A 9830-nucleotide genomic window follows, 5' to 3' on the forward strand; every position below is an offset into this window, starting at 1 on the left:
TGAAAGAATGGTGCAGATCCGTTGGCCCGTTCCCGAGCCTATTCGTGACATACAAACACCATTCCATTTTTATTTATATAGAAGATCAGTGGCTTTAAATTTATAGCGTGAAAATTTATTGCCATATCGTTGTGCTGAAAATCTTGAAAACATTTGCACTTCTTCCTAGCACTTTTGGTTCTTCAGAAATTCACGTAGCCTGTGACTCCATATTGAGAACTACTGAGCTTTGACACACAACTGATCCCTGAAGCTACAAATTCGAAAAATAATTTCATTTCGCTCTCACATTTTTGATCATTGCGAAATTAAAAATAAATTGAAAATCACAGATATTTGCAACATATCTATATTGAAGATAGTCCTCCTTGAGATAAGCAATCTAAAAATATGTGCACCTTTTCCTAGCAATTTCAATTCTTGAGGAATTCTTATGGCTCATGATCGTAGTAGATTGGGAACCACTAGTCTTTGTAACACAATTATATTCTAACTAGCTGTCCCCGGCAAACTTTGTCTTGCCAATTGTGTTTTTTGACGTTTCAAGTGCAAGTCCTATTGTGTAAAACGTATGAAAAAATCGATATTGCGACATTTGCACCAATTTAGACTCGACCGAAATTCATTATCATCACAGTCGAATTTCGCACACGACTTCGCAGCGCCTGGCATACACAAGTTCGGTTGAGTTCAACAACAGGTAAACAAAATAAGTTTGATTTGTGTGAAATGTCGCTGGGAAATGATGATTCAGTGGATTTTCAAATTATCACAGTATGTAGTCTAAACATTGATAAGAAACCCCATATCCAAAAACTCTCTATTTCTCGTAACCCTTCCTTGGGTGAACAGTAACAGAATACAGGGTGTCTACTATCTGGAAAAACCTGGAAACCCGGGAATCCTCAGTGAATTTTATTTAACAGGGAAAAACCTGGAATACTCAGGGAATTTCTTGAGTACTCAGGGAAATTTTACACCGATAAAAAAAAAACATTGGGTCGTATGAACTTGGTAGTAAAAATCCGTATAGAAATATCGCTACAAGGATTCTTTCCAGAAATTCCGTCAGAATTTCTTTCTGGAACTTGTTTAAAAATACCTCTGAAATGTCTCCCAGGATTTCTTATAAAATTCCTTCCGAAATTTTTGACGCTATTTTTCTTGGTATTCCTTTTTGATTTTTTTCCGGAAAGGTATACTTCCGGATTCCTTCCAGGATTCCTGAACTCCAACCGATTTCTCATGGAGTTTTTCACGGGGATGCTATTTCTTCCCAGAGTTCCTCCAGTGTTTTGCTCAAAGAAATCTTCGTAGGATTTCTACCAGAATTTATCCCGAATACTCTATAAGAATATCTATCGGGATAAATCGTGGAATTTATTTCGGCACTCCTCACGGAAATTTTACCGAATCCTTCCGGTGTTCCTCTTGGGACTTCCCCAGAAGATCATCACAGAATGTCTTTCAGAGTTGCTAAAGGAGTTATTCCTGGGGTTTCTACTAAAGTTCCTCCAAGGTTTCACGAATTTACTGCAAGAGTCCCTCAAGAGATTCATTTTTTTTCCTGTGATATCTTCAAACCATTGCTTTGGGCTTTCTCCGAGAGGTTCTTCTTGGACTCCTACAGGAATTTGTAAAAAGATTTCGCGAGGTTTATTTTGAAGTTTTACCTGAGATTTTTCTCGGAGTATCTCCTGGAACTTCTCTCAGATAATTCCTTCCGATGTTGGTCATGAGATGTCTCTCAGAGTTTAACCCTCTAATACCCAACCCCGCCTTTAGACGGGGTATAGTTTGAGCAGTTTTGTAATTTTTGTTTCGTGGGAAATCAAAACTTTTATATTTTTGGCTGAAATTTAGGACTGTTTTGTATATCTCAAAATGGTTTTTGGTGTATTTTAAAGCGTATTTACATTTTTTAAAAATCATTGAAAAATTGATGTTTTGGTCACCTTTTAGAAGTCATTGTTTATTTTGCATTGAATCGCTACAATTAACATATTTTAAATTTTTCCCAAACCATTCTATCTTTGTTTAATAGTTTAAGGAGATCGAATACACTCTAAAATTATTTTCCTTAAAATTACACGGAAAATAAAATTTTATGTGAAAAAAATTTAAAATAAAAATATTTCAACAATAATCATAAAATCTCAAAATGTTTTCATCCCAAAAAATCCGTACCCCAAATAGGCTTCCAGGAAAAATATAAAAGTGTGGGGATGTTCAAAAATAAAAATTAGAAAAATCAAAAACTGAAATTCACGAAATCGAGAATTAAAAAGAATCATCTTCCAAAACATGTTTAAATCGATTTTAGATGACGAAAAATGATATTTAGATCAAAATCAAAAATTTGGGTATTAGAGGGTTAACTTAATTTACCCTGGATTTTTTTTTCCAGAGTGCCTTCTGGGATTTCCACAGGAGTTATTGCTGATATTTCTCATTGAATTCTTCTCTTGCATTCTTTCAGAGCCAGGCTGTTTCTTGTAGTTGTACCGGATTTCTTACAGTGATCCACCTGAGAGTTTTTACAGATATTCTGTGCATTATTCCCAAAATTCTTCCCGGAATCTTTTCCAGAAATTGTCCCGAGATTCTGGATACTCCTTTAGGGATTTCTCCCAAACTAATTGCAGGGATTCTTCTACGGGTTTTCCTTAGAATGTCTCCTGAGCTAACTTACGAAATACCTTATAGGAAATTCATGGAGAAATATTCGAGGGAATTCAAATAAAATCTTGCGAGAAACTCCGCAAAGTGTTATTGAACAAATCTCGACAGGAACTTCAGGAAAAACCTGAGAAAAAATGAGACATCTCGAAAAAAGTTCTACGTAGTAGTAATCCCGAGAAGAAATATTAAGGACATCCAAGGAGGAATTCTGAAAACCTCATGGAATCCTGAAAGCAGCTACGGACGAAATTCCGCGAGGAAAACAAGAGGAATATCGGAAAAATATCGGTAAAAATTCAATAGTTTATGGATAGCTGTCACGGAAAATCACTAAAAAAAGACATGGACACTGGTTTCAGCCGGCGGCTGTACCGATTGAACGAAACTTGACACGGAGTGGCTACGGATAAGAAGCTATTCTCGTGAAAAATTTCATCGCTCGGAGCGGGAAACGAACCCTCATCCGCCCGGACGAGGCTCAACCAATAACATTCTTGAAGAAACTTTGAATAGTTTTGGATGGATCTTCAGGAGGAATCCAGCGAGAATCTCTAGAAGTATATCGGTAAACCTTTGCAAGAAATATCGGGACGTACTCAAACAGATATCTCGTGTGAAAGAATCCTGCGAGAAGCCAGGAAGAAACTTTGGAAGAAATTCCAGGAATTATGCTCAGAAATCTTGAAAGAATTTTTGAAGAGTTGGGGAACTTACGTATTTTCGGCAGTTTTGTTCTCTTCGTCATGGGGGTTTTTTGAAACCTGTTAAACTCAGAGTTGGCATCAAATCCTTCCCAATCAAGCTGAATACGATCAAGTTTCAGGCAATTTGGCCGGCATAAATCCCTCATGACGAAGAGAACAAACCTGCCGATGATACCCTAAGTCACCCTTTATAAGTTTTAGAAAATTTGGGTTATTTTTTTAATTATAAACTTAAAAACTTAATATTTCTTCTGGAAAAACCTGGAAAACTCAGGGAATTTTATTTTGAGTTATGAGTAGACACCCACGAAGAATACCGAAAACGTATGCTCCGTTTGCAGGTTTTGCGCGGTTCCACGTATGCCATTGAATTTCTATATATAAAGATTAGTGCTTCGGGAGTCGCAGAATCGATAAAACACTTATCATGTATTAAGAACCACTGATCTTTGCATCTGTATCAAAGATCGTCTTCCTTAACCGTTATGTGTCCGACAAACTTTTTGCTTTTTTCTACACCGTGCTTTTTAAATGGGCGCTGGGTATCCGGGTACCCTGTCGGTCACATAAGGGTTAAAGAAAAACAGATAAACATTTGCACTACTTTTTATCATTTTCAGTGCTTGAAGAATTTTGTGGCCCGAGATCTCATATTGGGAACTGAGCTATATATTAGTAGAGGGGGAGCGGAGGTAATAGACCTTTTGGGTAGTGTCTTATCAGAAGGAGCCTTTTTTGCTGACTCCTTTTTCAACATTAGAAACATCTCTTTCGCCCTGACGTGCCGGATGTTTTTTACATGTTTTCGAATCTTTTTTTGGTTGTGTTTACAATTTATTTTTCTCCGTGTAGGTAGGTCACCTTAGGGTTGTTTTAGCCCCTTATGAGGACTGGGCTCATAAGGATCCGCTGTGGACCTGCTTTCACCCAGTTGCCTATGCTGTTTACAGGTCGAAAACGTCGCTACGGTATTATGGCGCTGACATTAGCCCATCCGCCATTTAAGGTCAGTGTTACCCTACTCCATTACGGGGATAAAATGCCGTGCATGATTACTTAACCGTGTACCCCTACCATCCCAATTACCAAATCCATTACGTTTTCCAGTGTATTTACCATAATCAGGAATTTCCTGGCATCGTTCTTGATGTGCCGACGCGCTCCTAGCTGGACTAAGTCACTTTTTGAAGCGCTATCATGTCGCTTATATCCTAGCAAAAGGTTAAAAGGTTAAAATACACGTTAATTAAAACAAAACAAAAAATGTCGCTTATACAGAGTTGCTTCCAGATGTGTGATATTTCTGAAGAGTCTCAGTAAGGTCTACTGTTGCGCCATTGCCACGCATAGGCTTATTTTTTTCCCTTCTAAACCACAGGGGGAAAATCTGCTCAACAGACACCTGGGCATGAAGGTTCGGGTAGTGTGGGGTTAAGGCCGTCTTCTACAACAAGAGTAAAAGCCATGGCAAGACTACTTACTCCTCGACCAACTAAACATATTCCTATGATCGTCAAACCATCTCTCCGGAACCACCAAGAAGGCATTGCTTCAGAGAGGGGCTAGCACATATCGCACCCTCAAGGTGAGTTGCGTAGCCTGCAGCAACGAACATCGATGACTCGCTTTGGAGAGTCCATCGCGGTAGCATGCTGGCGCTTAGCCAGTTTCCCGAGTGGTCATCACCACTCCCTTTGCCCTCGGAAGGCGGGCAGGGTAGACCGACGCCACGGCAACAACGATACCAGGACTTTCTCTCCGCGGCCACTTAAAAAGACAATTACACCGTCTTCGACCTTACGGCCTCTACAGACTGAACAGTACAAACATTCGACAACGGACAACACATATAACACACAGTGGCCCAGTGGAGAATTTTCCGTTTGACGAAAAGTTTTCCCCGACTGGAGCGGGAATCGAACCCACACTCCGAGGCTTACGAGACACCTAAACGACTGACGCCGCTAACCGCTCGACCACGAAGCCCACACGCACTTAATCGCTGTAAGGGGTCAATCTCGACCACAGAGCGCTGATATGACCTATGAAGCCGACTCCGATCCGAACCACTGGACCACCTCTTGTATCGCATCTGAACTTGCCATTCTCGCAATCCACGCGCCGCCTTCTCTGTAGCTCCCAGATGATATGGGTAATAGCCGTTGAAACAGCATTCTAGCCAAACTCATCGCTACACATCCTCTGGACAAGATTGTCCGGATTTCCCGAGCAAAGTCTGATAGCAAATTGAAAACTAATTTTGATGTTGTAATATTGCAAATTTTGATAACTCAGGCTGTTTTTGTTTTGGTCGTTTTTACGATTAAAACATCAAAAAAGAGAGCAGAAAAATGTTCCTGTAATAGCAAATTGAAAACAATTCCTGCAATCGATGATAGAAAATTGATAACTGTTTTTTTAATCAGCGCAAAAAAATGAAAAATCGTTAAATGTGGGGTTTTCGGTTGATATCATATCATAAATATAAAAACATATATAACAAGAATTTTTCCAGTGAAACATTATGAATGGAAAAGCGTACTTGTTACAGTACTCGATTAAGGAAGTAACTTCCGAGAATCTTGTACAGGTACCCGGGTATCCCCAGAAGCAGAAGCGCATCGGCAATAGCTGGCCAACTGGCGCAATTGAAAGCTTTCCTCACATGCAGAGTCACTACTGCACAGTAGCGAATCCCGCTTCTTTTACGCTCACTTGCTTTCTCCGCGGTTTTTGTAACCAACAGGCAGAGATGCATTTTGAACGCTCATGAGCTGTGAGCGTGCCGAAAATGTTCACTGTTTGCTCTTACGTGCGTGTTCACATTTTTGATCGTAATCTAGGCAACTAGATTGCTCACGGGATGGTGTTCAAAATTGACAGCTCAGATCGTTAGCTAAATGTAAATAAGGTTCTTGATATTTGACCATTTGACGATGCTGCGGTTGCACTTGAATTTTCACCAAGTTTAGCGAACTGTCTTATTGGTGGTAATAAAAGTCGTGTTAGATGTTGGGTGGCCGAGATATAAGTACTACCTTCATTACACCAGGTCATAAACGGACCGAACCCTGGACACACGCCGAGTCGTGGCTCATGTGGGTATCCCCAGACTTGCAAGACGCTTTTTCCGGTAGAAAATCTTGTCTAGGAACTGGCTCGTGCCGGTATAAAGAGCCATTTGTATTAAGTGGAAGACAAATAGCAGAAGGGATCCTCTAATAGGAGACCAGATCAGATTATTTCCAATCGTTTATAGAGAATTTGCCACTATAAATATAAGATTTCGCATGCAAAGGTATTTCAAATACCTTGTGAAAAGCTCCACGACCGACGCAACCGACAGGTGCGTCCTAGCGATGATGACCGAATGACTGCAAAGGTCACAAATATGTTGCTATTAGCTACACAGTGCACTGTGTTCAAACACCCACTAAATTTTAAACTTGAACGCGGCTCACGTGAGCACAGTTCCTGAACAGAACATTAACAGAACGTGTTCAAATGCATCTCTGGTCTACAGTCGACTTCCGCTTCCGAAAGCCATACTCGAAAGACCATTTACACCCTCGGTGTACCTCAACATTCTATTGAGGATGATCTTTTCGAGCACCTTCCCCGCCGTGTCAATCAAGCATATTGGTCTATATGCCGACGAGTCTCCGGGTGGTTTCCCCGCCTTCGGCTCTGCCTTCAGGGAAAACTTCCTCGTCCAGGCATTTCTGCATAGCAGACCTGAACACATCGGGAGCCTCTGCAATAGCTACTTTTAAGGCCTTTGCTATCCTCGCAAGTTCCACATTGGTGACCCTCTCGTCATTGCCAGGCCCAGCCCCCGGTTGTCCTACGAAAGGAGGCCAATGACTAGGATCATGACGCGGAAAAGCCTCTCGATGATCCCCTCCAACATCCCCGGAGATTGCTCTGTAGGAGCCATTACACCTCTCGCCTTGGCCATCACGATCCTGTAGGCACTACTCCACGGGTTCGCATTGGCACTCTTACAGAGACCTTCAAAGCAGGCCTTTTTGGTTTCTCTTATCTCAGTCTTCAGCGCGGCTTTCGTAGCGGCGAACACCACTCGCCGTTCGTTTCGCTCTTCCTCTGATCGTGCTCGCTGCATCCGCCGCCTAGCCCGTGGGCAAACGCGGCGCAGGTCCGCAATCGCGTCGGTCAACCAGTAAGCCGGTGGCCTCCCATTTCTAGGGTAGACTCGCCATGGTCGCATCACATGCATGCGAGAGTACGGTTATCAGCTCGTCGCCGTCTAAACCAAGTAAATTTCGCTCACGGCGGAGCGCCTCCCTAAATACCTCTTCGTCGAAGTATGATGTCTTCCACCTGCGAGGGCTAGCCGCCGCTTCTTCTACCCGCTGCCTGCTGTTGTTGTAGTCGATACTGTAGTCGCTGTGAGTGTAGCTATCGTCTACTCTCCAGTTCGAACTACTTGTTAGGCCAGGGCTACAAAAAGTCACGTCAATAATCGACTCCGCACCGACTAAAGGTACTCTTCGTACCGACATTAGCCAAGTCGACATCTAATATGGCCAGTGTCTCTAGCAGGATCTGACCCCGCTGATTCGTGAAACGGCTTCACCATTCCACGGCCCAGGCATTAAAGTCACCCGCTATTACCATCGGCCTACGCCCTGTAAGCACGATCGTCATGCGGTCCAGCATCTGCATGAACTGTTTGATCGGCCACCGCGTAGGCGCAGAACAGTTACAGAAGAAGACCCCGGTTAGGCTTATTAAGCTGGTGCCATCCGTGCTCTCGGAGCCCGGCCACCTCCAGGGGGAAGCGCCAAATGTGGTAAAGCCTATGGACACTAGACAGACACGCACCATGCTCGAAGAGAACCTGTGAGCCTTCGGAGTTCTCGAGTGAAGTGTACTAAGGACGATATTTGGTGGTGTGCATTAGACTGTATACACTGGACAGGTCAAGTTGCGAGGATGCCGGATAACAAGCCTGCAAAGTCACAAATCCGATTAGTACAAGAGCGTAACGGGAAAGTTAGGTGGGCCAGTTGGAGCATGATTTTTCAAGCATTGGACATGACCCAGGACGTGACCAAGATTGGAGAGCGGTATCTGCAAACCAAGTGCTATGACGTGAATTTGTTGATTAGGTGTGCGTCATGAATGTAATCTAAGCAAAAAATGTATGTAGTCATTGGTCATTCTAACATACATCCGAATGGCTAGCGCAGTTTGGAATGTCTTCATTTGTTTAGGAAACTTATTCTTCAGAACACGAGCACCAAACGATTTAACTGCATTCGGAACTGCGGCACGATAGCAAAACGGTCACTATTTCCTGACTTACCCCTGCACGGGCACTAAACTTCATTCGTCCATGTCACTATGGGCCAGAAATCAAAATTTCGCGACAAAATTCAAAAAAGTTGTTCTTTTTTTTAAATCAATCAATTTTCATATATGTATGATTGTTTGGGCTATGATTGATTATATACCGACTGATTTTGTTTGATTTGTAACAAAATTGTATAGTTTTTTGTATGGAGAAACTTCTTATAAGCGAAAATTCTCGATTTTAACCAATATTAAGAAAAATGTTTGTTTGTTTGTTTATTGGTGATACTTTACACCATTCCCGTGGTGCATTCGCATCAGCAAGAAAATGTAATTTTGGGTGGAAAATGTGCCCAACAAATATATCGCCTACATTTCCTAACAGTAAATATAGTATATTTTGCATATTTGATGTACAAATTGTGATGTCTTCAAGTTTAAATTAAACTTTCACAATATTTACTCAAAATTTACGGTTTATTTGCCAATTTGTTCAAAAAGTAGTAGTATTCGACCGTATTCGACATGCAACTGGTTTAGGAAGCTAGTTGAGACTCTTCTTTTTAGGATGCTACCGGACTTTTTTGCGGGAACTTGCGGGAAACCAAAATATAGTGATTTTAGTGCATGCGTTAATTTTACAAAACTATGTTTTACGCTGTGCTTCAATAACTATTCACTCTAAGATCTACTTTTGCTATTACGACTCAATCTTTTTATGGCTTGCGAAACAATACACATAGCAACAAACTACCATTATTCTGGAAGGTTTCGTTTCAGCTCAGACTGTGATTGTAGGCGATCAAGTCAATACCACACACTTACTCAAAGTGCAAAGTTTCGGTACATCAACTCGTGTGGTCAATTATGATTTTTAATAAGCTCAATTTATGTATATATGGATAAGTTTTTGGTAAAAAATCCGCTGCTCTGGTTTTTCAGATGTCCGGCATTTGACCGAATGCCGCTTGACCGAATTATGTTCAAAATAATTCAGAGAACCCTTTTCACATTCTAGCTGCCAATTTGATCATCATTAATTTTTCCATATTCCTTCCTCCAATCATTGTCTATTCTTTCTAGTTTTACAATTCAGGGATTAGTTGGTGCTGAAACTGTCAATACTTT

Source organism: Aedes albopictus, chromosome 1, assembly GCF_035046485.1.
Source record: "Aedes albopictus strain Foshan chromosome 1, AalbF5, whole genome shotgun sequence".
In the NCBI taxonomy this organism is placed as follows: Eukaryota; Metazoa; Arthropoda; class Insecta; order Diptera; family Culicidae; genus Aedes; species Aedes albopictus.